This window comes from Clarias gariepinus, chromosome 25, assembly GCF_024256425.1.
Source record: "Clarias gariepinus isolate MV-2021 ecotype Netherlands chromosome 25, CGAR_prim_01v2, whole genome shotgun sequence".
In the NCBI taxonomy this organism is placed as follows: Eukaryota; Metazoa; Chordata; class Actinopteri; order Siluriformes; family Clariidae; genus Clarias; species Clarias gariepinus.
In genome coordinates, this window is record NC_071124.1 from 9,321,924 (window position 1) to 9,338,496 (window position 16,573).

Sequence of the window (16,573 nt, forward strand, 5' to 3'; positions counted from 1 at the left end):
AAGGATGATATGGAATCAAGAATAAAATATATTAAATTTGTGTAGCAGGGGGCAGTGGAGCAGGATAAGCCCTGAGGCACTGACAAAAGAGAGAGATACAGTATAATTCTTTTTTTTTTTCACTGTTCTCATGTGGGAAACAAGGTCACTGTAGTGAACATGCATTTCTACTGTACATTCTTCATGCCACGGTTCTAACATACTGCACATGGCTTATAATAGAAATGGTTGTGAACTTCATGAACATATTGGCTGCACGTTTTAAGATCTAATTCTGTATATTTGACCTTAAACATTTTATGTCTTGGGGCCATAGTGGATATTAAAACTACCCCAATAAGGCAAACCTATTAAGTGTTCTATTTATTGGTCCACCAATGAGCATGGGGCAGCATGACTCCTGCCCCAGTGGGCCTCTATTAGTGCTTGTTGCAGTTCCTATTTTTAAACAGTAGGCACAATAATAACTGGAAGCTAATAATAAATGGAAGCTAAATGGAGCAGTGTGTACAGTATGTGTGTATGTATATGTGTATGTGTGTACTCCCCCATGACTGTGCAACATCCAGACACTACTCTAGATGCATTTTAAATGTGCAGAGTTTTAGGACTTGAGTGCTGACTACGTTTAGAAGCTCTGTCCTAGTTGGAGTGTCGGTTTGCCTTTTAAGGGACCATGTGACACATGAAAAATTAAATCTATCTAACCATCTACACCTATTGTAGACATGCTTTATTATTGTCTTTGGAGCAAGGTTTTACAGATACCAATGTCTACTTCCAAGTTCAGCAAAATCTGTCATGCTGTGCAGTTATTTAGTGAGGGGTAACTTTGTAGAAATGACTACTTTTAGCCGATCAGATTAATGGTTCATAAATGGGAAGGCTTTGAAATTATGCCATGCAGCTTAAACAACATAGCAGTAATGATAAGCAGGTCTTCCTAATTTAAATCATGGAAAGTAAATAAAATCCGAAAATTACCAAATGCTGAATCTTGTAATGTTACCTATCTACCTGCACTCATCGTTTGCATAGCATTTAAATGTATGATGGAATTGCAGATTATTTGCATTAAATCTCCATAATAAATCGTCTCTTTAAGTCCTTCAGCTTTTTTTTCAGCTATTTCAACACTAATTATACTAATTATGTAAATGAGGTGAGAAATACGGTAATAAAATAATAAATAAATATAATAAATAAATACTGACCTATAAACTGGATAATATGTGCAGGTTAAAAAAAACCCTCCAGATTAAAAAAAAAAATCACAGCAAAGCAGTGTTTTGGACAAAACTGAAAGGATGATGGATTAATAAGCTTTGATGTTTTGCATAATTCTATGCATTGTATTAATACAGAAGCCATGAAGTACATTTGGGTCCAAATCTTTGCATTTGGGACATTTAGACATTATTAGAATTATATACATGTCAACACTGGCACAGACAAACAGTTCTTATAGGAAATAAAAAGAAATCTCTGCAAAGCACATTCAACAAGAACCATATACACAATATGGCCAAAAGTATGTGAACCCCTGACAACACCTTGGTTCACAAGAAAGTCCCGGTTTGACATAAACACCCCTTTTATTTTATCTTGGCCACACAGTTAAAGACATTTAAAGTACTACTACTAATAATAATAATAATAATATTGTCTATTGTACTCATTAATAATAATAATAATAATAATAATAATAATAATAATAATAAACACTGTAATGCCTGAGCCTATGATAGGAACCCCTTTCTGTGCTCAGAACAGCCTAAAATCTTTAAACTGATGATCTTGAAAAAACATTCCTTTAAGATCCTGGTCTATGATCTGACCTCATCACACAACTGCTGGTCTGTCATCTGCACACATCTGCCACAATAAACGTGATCAGGATTCAGATCTGGTGGCTTCTGTCATTCATCGATCTCACTGTCAAATTCATAGAGCCAGTTTAAGGTGTACTACAGTAGATACTGTAAAATAAATCGCAACCATAAATGGATGCAGACTCAAATTGGCAGTAGTGTTCCATACATGCTTGATTGGTATTGAGGGCGACAATGCGTGCCAAGAAGACATTCCCCACATCATTAAACGTCCACCACCAGCCTGTAACGTTGACACAAGGCAGGACAGGTCTAGGGATCGTGCTATATGCCAAATTCTAACCTTAACATCTGCATGCAGCAGCAGAAACTGGGAGTCATCAGACTACAGTAGGTATTTTTTAAATGTTCAAATGAAATAAAATGTTTTACACTTTTCAGTTTTGGGAACAATGCCATGGTGTGTAGAGACAAACAGTCATTTTGCTGTGCTCAAAGGGAGCTCGAGAATGAGGGTAAACGTGCTCTTGTTTCTATGGATAGAATGATGTCATTGGCTATTTAGGTCTAGGAGTTCTATGGCTTAGACTCAGGTCCTACTTAAAAGTACATGCTGTGACGGGAAGTGTTACATAACTCAGCCTTGTGCGTGTGTGTGTGTGTGTGTGTGTGTGTGTATGTGTAAAGTTCTCCCTTTAGGAGACCTTGTGTTTCGTGTCTGTCTAATTGGCAAGATTATTTCTGTCGAGGCTTGAGGAAGACAGAGACGTGTGTGAATGAGCTGTGGCCCTGGTCCAAGCATGCCACCGTGTGTGTATGTGTGAATGCTAGTGTGCGCCGTGAGAGCGAGCCAAATGCGGCTGTATGTGGTGTTGTGCCACCGGAGCACTGCCAAGCACCCGGCGTGAGGTTTGGAGGGTGTGATTTTCATGGCTGGCTGGTGACTGATTGGTGAATGTTGGAGATATGCCGCACCCTTTTGTCTCAGTTAGTGGACAGCTCATACAGTGTGTCTTTATCTCCATTCTCCAGGTCCATACTCCTCCTTCATTCTCTTTGCCATCATCCATCTACCTTTTCATTTATTTATGCTGTTTGTTTTTTCCTTATTTTAATCCACACCAGTTAAATTGTAGTTTTCTGTATTAATTTCTCTTTCTCTCCCCCTCTCTTTTTTGTCTATCTTATTCTGTTTTGATCTCTCTTTGCGATGTAATGGTTAATGTTCTCTCGGGTGTAGCATAAAGCCCTGAAGATAAAAGACATTTTTCTGATGGAGACATTTGCAAACCTGCTGATTGCAAACACTCACTCATTCACTCACTCATCTTCTATACCACTTTATCCTGTATTCAGGGTCGCGGGGACCTGGAGCCTATCCCAGGAGGCTTAGGGCACGAGGCGGGGTACACCCTGGACAGAGTGCCAATCCATCGCAGGGCACACACACTCACTTTCATTCACACACCACGGGCAATTTGGGAATGGCAATGAGCTTAACCTGCATATCTTTCCAATCAAGCCTTCTCGGGAATCGAACCCGGACCCTGGAAGTGCAATGCGTCAGTGCTAACCACTCGCACTAGCCGTCTAGCATTGTAAACACAGCACGAATTTTCATTAGTGAAACAATAAATATGGATGAGTTATATTTTTTTACTGCCACACAAAGCAAACATTAGCAGTGATGCATTTATATAAACACACACGCACACACATTAATGATGATGAGGCAAGATTAAAAACATATTTGCTTTTACTTACTCACTCATTCATTCTCTATATACAGTATACAGTATATAACTCTATACAGGGTTGGGGGAACCCTGAAGCTTATCCCAGGGGTGCGAAGCGGGATTCATTTTGGATGGGGTGCTCACTCACACCAAAGTACCCAGAGGAAACCCAATATGCATGAGAAGAAAATTCTTCACACACACAAACCCTCAACCCTGGCGGTGCGATGCTACAGTACTAACCAAAAACAATTTAAAGTTGATTTATTTATTAACAATAATGTTTTCTTGTGATTGATATTTATCTCAAATATACAGTATATTTGACTCCATAATCATCTGCCACTTTAAACACTCACTCACTCATCATCTATGCTGCTTTATCCTGTATTCAGGGTCGCAGGGGGCCTGGAGCCTATCCCAGGAGGCTTAGGGCACAAAGCAGGATACACTCTGTACGGGGTGCCAATCCGTCGCAGGGCACACACATATACACAACCACCAATTTATTCACACACACACTACAGGCAATTTGGGAACGCCAATTAGCCTAATGTGCAGGTCTTTGGACTGTGGGAGGAAACCCACCAAGCACTGTGAGAACATGCAAACAGAGATTGAAATCGAGTCTGGCTGGGAATCGAACCCAGACCCTAGAGTTGCAAGGCAACAGAGCTAACCACTACACCACTTCGAACATAGAAATGAATTTTTATTCTAGTCTCCAGGTTAAATTTCCATTTTATTTTATTTTTTTACTTTTTTCTCAAGTACAGCATTTGTGTACTTTGCCCAACAACAGTCTGACCTTAGATGTAAGAAAATTCTCTTGTGTGATTTTAAATCAAGAGACCCCAGCTCTACAAGGTATCTGGCACAAAGACATTAGCAGCAGATCCTGGATCCGGCTTGTTTGGCTGGTATGCTCCACATCATGCTCTACATTGGTCAGTCGGACCAATATATATATTTTAATACTAATTTTGTAATAGAAGACTCATTTCGTTATAGAATAAGTGAGAGATAATGATTAACAAGGTGACTGGTGAGCGTCAGGTGGCGTGTACACACTGCAAGTGGTGACAGTAGCGATCACGGTCATATTGGGGACAAGGCCCGCGATCCTGCCTCACTCTCAGGAAGTGACGCGCTTCTCTGGCCATCTGTCTACACACTAATCCCTGCAGCGCTTTCACATATTACTGCCTGGCTTATCGCCCTGGCAACAAGCCTTCAATCCTAACTCTGTGCTACAATCATGTGACTGGTGGGGTGTGGAGATGGAAATAGGGAGAGGCACGTGTGTCTCACATACATGCACCATTCACCATTCTGATAACTGTAGATGATTACACAGGACACAAGGATGAGGAAACAGGATGTGAATACTGGATATTTCAATTCTCAGTGCAGTCCTGCCTAGGCATTTTGTATAAAATAAGCTCTGCATCCACTTTAAAGGACATTACATCATTTGGGATTTTTTTTTTATTAATGCACATAAACGAATGAGCTTATCCTTTGATTCGTTGTTAGACAATTTAGTAACAAATAAGAGTGCAGTGTTTTCCTAATGGATGTCACATGGAAGAGTAGCATGAGCCAGTCAAAACACAACATAATAAAGAGCTTTGATATCTTTAGACATAATTGTATACACCATCCTACACAGGCACAATTAATATAATTATACAAATAACATACAATTATATATAAACATTATGTATTGTATATTTCAGGCTGCTGGAAATCAACGCTCTCTAAAGCAGAGGTAGCAGAAGGATTGTACACAAAATAAATACTTTAAATTAAAGTCTCTATCCACACTCTAAAAAGAAATGTTTAGACTTAACAAAAAAAATTAACGCAACGTTTTGCATTAGTCTTTTTGCGTTATGACAACTTCATTTGAAATTATTTTGAACCAACAAGCTTCTTTGCGTTGGGGGAATTAGCTTTTCCTCTTCAGTCAAAGATTATTTTAATTACCCCTTACTTATTAACTGTTAGACAAAAGGCAAGTTTTTAAGTTGATAACTTGTATAAATTATGTTGCTTCAAATGGCTTTACCATATTGTTTTAAAGCAATTTTATATGTTGTTTAATTACTATAATAATTTATACAAAATTTCAAATAGCAACCATTTAAAAAATTAAGTGACTCCAAATAGATTTTTTTTTTTCAGGTTTCTTTTTATGTAGGGTTTTTTGGTTTTTGTTAATGTAGTAGATTTTTTTTTAAGACATTAGTTCAACCATTATTTTTGTGCAATTAGCTTTTATTTTCAACTGCAGTTGAGTATGTGAACAAATTATATATAAATCTTGCACTAAATGCAAATAAAAAACTCAAAATTCAACTGGTCCTTATTAAGAATAACTAAGCATAATAAATTATGCTATCACAAAAAAATTAGGCAAATCTCTATAAATATAACAGTCAAAAGCCAAGTAGCATGTCATAGAACATTCCAAGAGACTAAGCTCTGAATAACACCAGTCATTTCCAATGAGAGAGATAAATTTACAGTTCGCACTCACAGCCCATTTTTTTAAACAATATTGACAAACTTAACAACACACTAATCTAATTAGATTGATAATGTCTATTGAATAACTATTAATGCAAAATATTAATTTCAGGTGGACACATACACCTCAGTGATACTGTCAGAATCACAATGCCAACATTTTACATAATGTTATGAAAAATACCACAAACCCCAGACAAATATTAACTTTGAATTGTATTACAAAAGTAACTAAAATACAAGCAAACTAAAATAAAAGAAACACTCTGCTTTTACTTCTTTGCTACTACAATTTGCCTACAGTGGAAGCACACAGCCATCCATGTGAATGAACAAAAGACTTTTAAAAACTGTGGCTGTGACTGAAATTAGTTAACATTATGTAGCTTACAGTCAAATGGTCAAATTAGCAAAACTTGAATAAAGTTTTTCCGATCAGCTCTCATGCTGAGCAGATATCTCAATGAAACAAGTGCAAATTCATTACTTTAGTAGAACTATTAGATGTAAATTGAAGTGTTACAATACTCACCATGAAATTTTGTTTATATTGAGTTTGGTTAGCCTATAAGTCTGCTAACACACAATCTTACCACTGGAACACGTCCAGGCATAGGGGGTAGGATATAACTTAAAAGAATGAACTTATTATGCCAACTTTTTAAAGTTAAGACAACTTAAATTTTGTTTTCAACCCATTAACAATTAAATTTGAGTTTAAATGACATGCAAAATTAAGTTGATATAATTACCAGCATTATTATTTGATCACAACTTATAAAAATAAAGTTTGCAACTTAGAAAGTTCATCTAAATCAATTAATTAGAATGTTTAACTTGCATCCATGTATTAAATCAAGTAGTGGTAAAAGGTCCTCTGAGTTAGTTTTTAGAGTGCATTCAGGAACCAACTGGTGACCATGAATGCCAATGGTGACCATTGTATTTTCTCCCATTTTTACAACCATGGTAGGGCTTCTGGTCATCACTCACACACTCATGCACACACTACGGGCAATTTGGGAACGCCAATTAGCCAGTTACCATAAAGACAGTCTTTGAGGTCTTGTGATTGCTGTTGCTCAGTAGTTCAGGACTGGAATTTTCTACCTGAGCCTCCAATAACAAACTGGACTCCACAACTAATCTTGAACTTCCCGCTACCTAACACCCAGTATGACTGCATAACAATCCCTGCTCTCTGTTTCACCCAAATAAGGATGGGTTCCCTGTTGAGTCTGGTTCCTCTCAAGGTTTCCTACCATTGATTGCCCTCGTTTAACCATTGTTGAAAGCACTGTGCAAATAAAACTGAATTGAATAGCCTAATCTGCATCATACTAATCTTTAAACTGTGGGAGGAAACCGGAGGAACATGCAAACTCCATGCACAACAGACCCCAAGGTGGGAATAAAACCCGGTCACTGAGGGTTCAAGGCAACAGTAGTAACCAATAACCAATTTGGTACTTTAATTACAAAGTATAATACGCCACAAAGAAACTGATTTTTCTGGATATCTTTTAGACTAAGTTACTGATAAAGATCATTTTAAAGTATTTTAAACACAATTGAAGTTGATACTGTAGATAACACAAATGTGCAAGTGTGGAAGAGATTTGTTTTCTGTAGAAAACTAAAGTGTTCCTTTTTTGTTTCGGTTTTTTTTTTTTTTTGGATCAATTAATGTATAAATATGTGTCAAATTCATCAGCTGTGTTCAGATCAAGTTCATAAAAGTTTTGACATTTTTAACACAAGCTATATTGATTGTTTGACCGGATGGTTTGGATTTGGCAGGACAGAGAGAGATAAACACTGCATAAACTTTTACATAAAGAACATACAGTTAGAATGTTATTAATAATAATTATAATTAATAACATTCAGCATATAAAAAGTAGCAGCTCTGTCTTGCTTGCTTTTTTAAAGAGAGCATTGGCTATTGATTAACTTTGCTAAAAAAATAATTAGATTTCCGTTTTTATTAGCCTGTGCTGTAGTGGTTGGAAATATGTCTTGGGGGAAAACGTCCCCAGTGGCCTGCTTTGTTAATAGACAAAATGTGACATTAATTAAACGAATAGTGTACTGCATTGTTAACCCCTTTTATTATTTTAGTAGTTAAACTACCATGTTGTTACCATTGCTATCCTCCATAATGAAAGTAGTCTATGCAATTAAACATGGGTACACAGAATAAAATAGAGTTAAAGGGCACATTATCATTCACTTACACATCTTCTATACCGCTTTATCCTGCCGCGTCTCAGGGTCTCCTATCCCAGGAGGCTTAGGGCACGAGGCAGGGTACACCCTGGACAGGGTGCCAATCCATCGCAGGGCACACACATACACTCACACACACTATGGGCAATTTGGAAACGCCAATTAGTCTAATCTGCAGGTCTTTCTGGAGAAAAGCACCAAGCACAGGGAGAACATGCAAATGCCATGGACACAGAGACGGGAATGGAGCCTGGCCGGGAATCAAACCTGGACACCTGGACTCTGAAGGTGCAAGGTAACTACTAACCCCTACACAGCACCGAGGCCACATTTACCAAACTAGGATTGGTGAAATTATTTTGTAACATGCGCATCTTAGATCTTAGTGTGAATGATATTGTGAATGCTTAGGTTACCGTAGATTAAAAAATCTATGCACTTTTGTGTGATCGTCTTTTTCAAAGTAGCGAGTCTCTATGTAGCTCTTAAAATCCATAGCATTTTAGCCATTTTTATTTTGCTGTTTTTTAATTAACATAAAGTAAAGGCTCAGGATTGTGCAGTATAGAGTGACATCCTTTTTAACACAACCCAGTCAATATGATGAGCTGAAGATTATTTTATTTTAACCAACTGAGCAACCAAGTTGAGCAAAAACATAAAAATAGATCACATAGGCAAAAAAAAAAAAAAAAAAACACATATACACATGATCACATTTTTTATTGTTTTTGGTTGTTTCTATGACCAAAAATATATAATATAATAATATGCTTATTTTGAGAGTTATACATTTTTGCAACATCATTCCCATGTTCCAGCAGTGGTAGAATGTACAGGTTATAAAAGCAATGATAACAATGAAGACAGTGGTGAGATGTGCTGTAGGTGTGAGAGAAGAGTTCAAGGTGGAGGTGGGTCTGCATCAAGGATCGGCTCTGAGCCCCTTCTTAGTGATGGACAGGATGACAGATGAGGTTAGACAGGAGTTTCCATGGGCAACGATGTTTGCAGATGACACTGTGCTCTGTAGCGAGAGCAGGGAACAGGTGGAGGAAAATCTAAAGAGGTGGAAGTACGCATTGAAAAGCAGAAGAATGAAGGTTAGCAGTAGCAAGACAGAATACATGTGTGTGAATGAGAGGAACCCGAGAGAAACAGTGAGGATACAGGGAGCAGAGGTAAAGAGGGTGCAGGACTTTAAGTACTTAGGGTCAACAATCCAGAGCAACAGATAGTGTTGAAAGGAGGTGAAGAGGCGGGTATAGGCAGATTGGAATGGGTGGAGAAAAGTTTCAGGTGTGTTGTGCGATAAAAGAGTATCAGCAAGAATGAAAGGAAAGGTGTACAGGACAGTGGTGAGACCAGCGATGCTCTACGGCTAAGAGACAGTGGCACTGAAGAAAAGACAGGAGGCAGAGCTGAAGATGTTGAGGATCTCTTTGGGAGTGACAAGGATGGATAGGATCAAGAATGAGTTCATCAGAGGGACAACCCATGTGAGATGTTTTGGAGATAAAGTCAGAGAGGCCAGATTGAGGTGGTTTGGACATGTTCAGAGGAGAGATTGTGAATATATCGGTAGAAGGAGGTCTAGAGGAAGACCAAAGAGGAGATTTATGGATGCAGATCACATCTATATCTTTTATTTCTATATATCTTTATTCTCTATTCTCTCTCTCTCTCTTAGTATATAATGTATATATATACTGTATAATAAAACTGAAAAGTTGGTGTGTCTGTACATTGAAGATATTTGTGAAAAAATAATTTGGGGGACATACAGTAAGTAATTTTTGCCTGTGTGTTTGGCTGTTTGCTTGTGCATGCATTTACATAAAAACTACTAAATTAATTTTTAATGTTTTTTTTTTCACAGGTGTATTTCATCGCTATTGGCCCATGGGAAGAGAAGGCATGTTACTTAAAATTTTATAACACCTTTATATTATAAAATCAACCTTGGAAAAATCTTTAGTTCTTTTTAAAATTCAACAGGTGTTCATTTTTTTTTAATGCAAGTGTGCAATTGAAATCAATTGAAATAACGCAATCTTACACATTTATTCTGTGCAATTCACAGTAACATGTAAAAATATTTGTTAATTCCAAAATTCAACAGATGCCATTGTAAGCGCTTATGTGTGTGCAATTAAGTTTCACACGATTGAAGCTGCAGGCACATCTAGTCTGATCTAAAGTAGCTAAAAGATCTTTTATTGAAGTGCTGTGAATTTTTCAAATGTTTATTAATTTTTTTGGTATAAAAAAATGTTAGATATAAACGGCCCCACATTCACACACACATACACACATGAAAACATAGAGAGGAAGAAAGCATCTCATTCAACATTCAATGTGTTTATTTCACTCATTACATACAGTACACAAGTCAGAAACATACATAACTTCATTCAGATATAAAACATCTGTGATTCAAACAACAGATTTTTCTTTTCTTCTAAAAATTAGAAATGAGTACATAGAAGAAATTCTGAAGAATCCTAGCTAAGGCTATGGATGAGATGTTGTGAATGCTACTATACTTAGAAGGAAGAGAGACTTCAATAGAATTAATTCGTTTCAGATGGCTCAGCAAACCTAAATGTTTTAAACGTGTGAAGAGTGTGAAGTGTAGAGCGCAGCTGTGTCTGTATTAACAAGTACAGCAGGCTGCCACTTTGACAGCTGCTAGTGACAATTTCACTTCTTGGCTAAAGATAGATTATTTTTGAGTGTCTATTTATTGTTATTTTTTTTAGACAGCGACTTTAGTTTGACTTTATTGAGTTGGACGAAGCGACGGAGGTTGGCGCATGTTTGCATGACTTGATGTTGTTCCAAACCAATTCTGATTACCAAAAAGTTATACTTCTAAAACTTGATATTTAAAAATCCAGTGCACATTGTACACGAAGCCAAACCCCTTATCATCATCACTGGTGATAACGGACATAACGGTCTCAAGGGTTGCAGACTGACCTTAGAAAGGTAACATGCATAATCAGCAATAAATCATGGTTCCATGGCTGGAGCCATAGGGATGTGTAAGTATAGTTTGTATTTCTTCCTGAAACTTGTTAACAATGCTGTAATGCCAGTGCAATATGTTGCATAAACAAACCCCCTTTTTTCTTGTGTATGGCTTTAGGGAAAATATCACAATCTTGGATCCTTAAATTCCATGTGTATTGATATCCTTTAAACTCTTGAACCAACTATGAACCAACTACAACTATATATATATATATATCAGAGAATATATTGTATTCACGCTAAGAAAGCACAATAGAACAGGTCAGGATGTGTCAAAAAACTGCTGTAGGGGGAGTAGACCACTTGTCTTTTGCACATCTTAAAGATCCCTGCTAGATTGAAGTGTGACCCTACTATTAAATCAAGTCTAACTTTTGGAATGTGTTTAGATCCAGTGGTGGCATAGCGATTAGCACTGTGGCTTCATCCCTACCCATCTACAGTACCTCCACCCAGAAACACTCATCCCACAAAGGTCGAGGGTTCAATTCCCCCCTCGGTCTGTGTGCATAAGTTTGAATCCTGATGAGAACCAAGGGAACAAAAATTGTCTTTGCTGTCTGTCTGGGTTAGCAGTATGAGATGGCGTACTCATTGTTGCCTTTTAATCACAAAGATCAATCAGATTAAAATTGGCATTATGTAACAATTTCAATGAGCTAACTGATTAAAGGATCAAGACTACATAGAGTATAAGAATCCAAGTTTTAGATAATATAAGCACTTACTATGGTATAATTGGTTTTATTTAATAATGAATGCAGTGATTTGATTTGATTTATTTATTCATTTGATGACCCTGTTGATATTTAGCCCTAATGTAAAAAAGTACAATTTGGCTTTTTTTTTTAATGCGTAACGTCATAAACAGCTTGCTGGGAGGCAGTGATCGAAAAAGTTATGCTGCTACCCTGGTTAATAGAAAGTACCCTGACTTTGATTGTTGCTCTCTCCGTACCCAGCTCTTTCTTCCAAATTGGTAGGCGCACTACGAAATTCTCATCCCATTTTTAAGGATGAAAATCTAGACTTGGATCTACATAAGAGGGAACGTTTTACCAACCAACCCTAACAACAACCCAGCAAAATGTAAACAGTAAGGAAATCTCTGCGATTTACACGACTTTACTGGAATACGAGGCTACATGCTGGATCGAGTTGGTTGTGTTAAGGGACATGAGCACAGAGAGAGCACAATAGAACATCATGATGGCTCTTTTAAAGGGATTAATACGTGGCAGTAGAAGATTGTAGACTTCGCATTGTCTGTGCTGCATGCACCTATAAAAACACCTTGTTTGAACAGTCATATTCAACATCACTGTCCCTTGGCATGGCTGAGGAGTTTAAAAACATTTTTTTTCTTTTTGTCTTTGAACGTATTAATAAATGCTGCACAACATAGAGATTACAGCTTTTACAATTGGCCGGTAACAACTTTAAAAAGAAAAAAACAAAAAATGCGGGTCCAATCCCAAATGGCTTTTTACTAAGATACATTTGAGTATTAAATGTACAAAGAGTAAAAACTATGTACGTCCGAGTGTCAAAAAAAAAAACAAGGAAAAAAAAAATCAACATACCTGAGACATTTTTTGCATGTGCAGTAGACATTAATGCTGGTCCACTACTTTCTCTAAACGCTTCATCGACACTTTGACCTTCCGTAATAGTACAAAACATCCTCACTTCAAAAGTGAAGGATCGATCAGTGGCAGTGATTAAGGTCCTAGCGTCGACTTGACGTTCAGATCGCAGCTACAAACACATCAAATTTTTATGTCTCCGAAAGGTTTTACAACGTAAAAACGCACTGTATAAAACATTGTGGCAGTGAGGGGCTGTAGACATGATGTGATGAGACAAAATGTCCAAGAATCTTCCCATAATCACTACACTGTCTAAAATAAATTAATTTTTAAAATAATAATATAAAAAAAAAACAGTTCAATACATAGCATATATATACTTTTTTTTTTTTGTTCAAATGATAATATTGCACTTTGTGCATAATTAGTTGTCAAGATGGAGCTACATCATTTTTTTAATTAGTCTAAGTAACAGAGCAGGGATGAAAGTCTGCTGTCAAGTAGCACTTGTTTTGAAAAAAATAATAAAAAACAATTCTACAGTTAGCGTTTTTTTTTTCCATTAAAAGAAAGTACAAAGGAAGTTTATTCCAGCCACATTCCTTAAAGCATGCATTTATCCAAGCCTATTAATGTCAGTAAAACCCGAATTTAAGAATGAAGTTGCATATTACAGTACTTTGGCGAGGGATATAGATCCACTCCCCAGGCATATTCCCATTTTTTTTCTTAATGCAAATGCCCCAAAGCTTTTAACATCATTCCACTTTACAGTACTCAAATGTTTCCCGAATCAGTCCTTGGGCAAACCTCCAGGCAGTGCTATTTCTGCTCTCTGCCAGCTTCCAAAACAGCTGAGCACATATTCCCCTCATGCTTGTACCAGCTTTTGCAACAGAGTCAATTTTTCCTTTAAATTCTACAGTTGTTTGGGTTTACAGATAAAAGGCTTTTGATTGACAGCGCCCCATGCAAGCGTATCCAAGTCGGTTTCCCATTGACTATAGTGAGTCTTGCTCCAAAGAAAAGCTTGGGTCAGGAGTATAAAGGCAAAATATTTAAAGGTAGCCTATTATTTTTTCCGGGTGATGCTGTAACCTGTCGCAGCCGGAGGTCTAGAGAGAGCTGATTGGCCGAGCTCTCTCAGAGGGGAGGGATGAGAGGTATTTAGTGCTCCCACATTAATCACGGGTCTACAGCCAATCAGGGGCATCTGTGAGCTCACGCAAGCGAAAGGAGCGGATAACGCTGTCATCCGAGTGTGTTACTCCGCCCCAAACAGTGCGTGAGCAAGCAGTTCGAAAAGATGCGGTCGGCTGGCGTCATGTGGTTCGAAGGAAACACAGGATGGTCCTTGGCCTTCCTGACTGAGGGGTAGGAGTAGCTTTAATGTGGGAGCCCCCTAGTGACAGGTAGAAATTGGATACAACTAAATTGGGTAAAAAAAACGGGAGGACCCCCCCAAAAAAAGGTAGCGTAATATGAAAAATGCACTTTTTAGTCATCTTAGACATTCAAATGAGTTTCCAGTGTGTGTGTGTGTGTGTGTGTGTGTGTGTGTGTGTTTGTGTACAAACAAATGTTTTTGTTTTGGCCAGGGCTTAAACAAGCATATTAGATTTTCCCCCTTTTGTGACCTCATATAAGAAGATATCCTCAGTTTGTTAGACTCATATGAGGCATGGCACAGCAGTAGCGCATTTACATAGACATTATTTTACAAAAATGATGGTCACTGAAGTTCCTCCCAAGTTTATTAATAAGTTTATCATCCCAGCTACTGTATTTTTTTAGGGTACCTGGTTTGGTCCGTGAAAATATTTAATCACTGGGATGGAATCAACTCCGCCATTTGATGATTCCCATTCAAAATATTAAAAAATTTAGATATAGATGTACAGTATGAAGAGGCAATCAGGTAGTTAAATGCTGGCAAGATAAGTGTACGAATAACATCATGGCTTTTAGAGAATCCGTACGTCAAACCCTTCACACTACAAGTATTAGTATCACTACTTCAGTAAACCAGAAATGCGTACTGGCGCCTGGCTGTGAGTGAAGTCTTCCTAAAGGTCTGAAATATCTTGCGCCTTCCTCTGCTTAAATGCAGATTTCTGAATTACAATTGCCTAATATTAACACTTACCATGAACACTTACCCGTGATTGGCAGTGCTCTAAAGTGTTAGTTTCTTTAGACACAAGCTGATCTACAACACAGCACTGGATATACATGATTGCCAATACTTTTAAAGTAACAATAAATGTTTGATTTGCTTCGCTTATTATCAGAGGTTCAGAGAGAGCAGAGATTGCTGGACTGTCTGCTGGTTCCCGGAAGACCAGGATTGGGAAACGCCGTGACAATGAAAGTACACAGAACACCAATACACAAGCTTAAAAAAAAATGAAGAAAAAAAAGAGTACGAGGAGAGAAGCCGGCTTAAATGACGATCAACTGAAGAAAATCTCACTTAGGGAAGTAGCTTTGATGTTTCCCCTTATAATAGCCCAATTACAATAAATTGCTGGCGTATTGTGTGGATAGAGGTGTCATGTCCTCCGGTTAGGGACATAAAGGAATGAGGGAGAACAATAAAGTAAGTAAGGTGCTCGGAATAGCTGCCTGGCTTCCTCTCACCTGTTCCGCTAATAACGAATGAACAGCTTTAAAACTGCATCTACTTCCTGTCAAGGACAACAAATTTGTTGTTTGCTTGTTTTTCTTTCAGCTATTACTGATGCATGACAAATTTGTCTTGATTAAGTAAATGGATCTGTCATTATGCAAAAATCTATTTTTAGCCTTTTCATTTGATTGATTCTCGGCAAATTTTGTCTGAAGGGCTGCCGTGGAAACGGGAACGTCCGGAATTAATGATGTTGAAGATGTCAATAAACTCATTCTGCCTTTTAAATCACGTTCATTTCAGTCTTTTAATTAAAGTAGGACAGGCAGCTTGACCTTCTCCTGGCTGCAGTTGATGAGCTGAGTTACGGCTAGACCGCCGCTCTGGTTTCTCCAAACCTAAACAGTTCCCTTTTCTCGAAGAGGCTTGTATATGTCACACATCAGGAAAAGAAAAACCTGTGACTGTCTCTTTTTTTCCCCTTCAGACTTTCTCCTGGCGGTTTTCCATCAGTGCGTGGTTTGTTTCCATGTCCGCTCTAACTCACTGTGATATTTTATCGCTATCTGATGAGTGCACGCTCAAGCACTTACGCTCAAGTGTTAATAATATAGACCTTATTATGTCTCATACAAATACTAGCTCAGAGTGTGTACACGTGGGTGTGTGTCTGGGGTTGAGTCTTGTGTGTCCATTGCCATCCAGGACCTTATACCTTGCTTTAACCCAAGGGATTACCAATGGATCACACCACACAGATACACACACTTAGAGACACTTAGACCCTGACTGTATTCTGTACTAAGTAAGGACGCTAAAAGTGGAACGGTCTTAAGTATTCTCATTCCTTTCCGTCTTTATCTCTACAGGCTAAGAAGTCTCTTCCGAGCAGTCGAGCTTGTGCGTGTCACTTCTTATAGACGTAACCCTCAAGGCTGCCTCTGTGTCCTCTACACTCTTGTCTCTTTGGCTAGTGAACTAAACGGAATC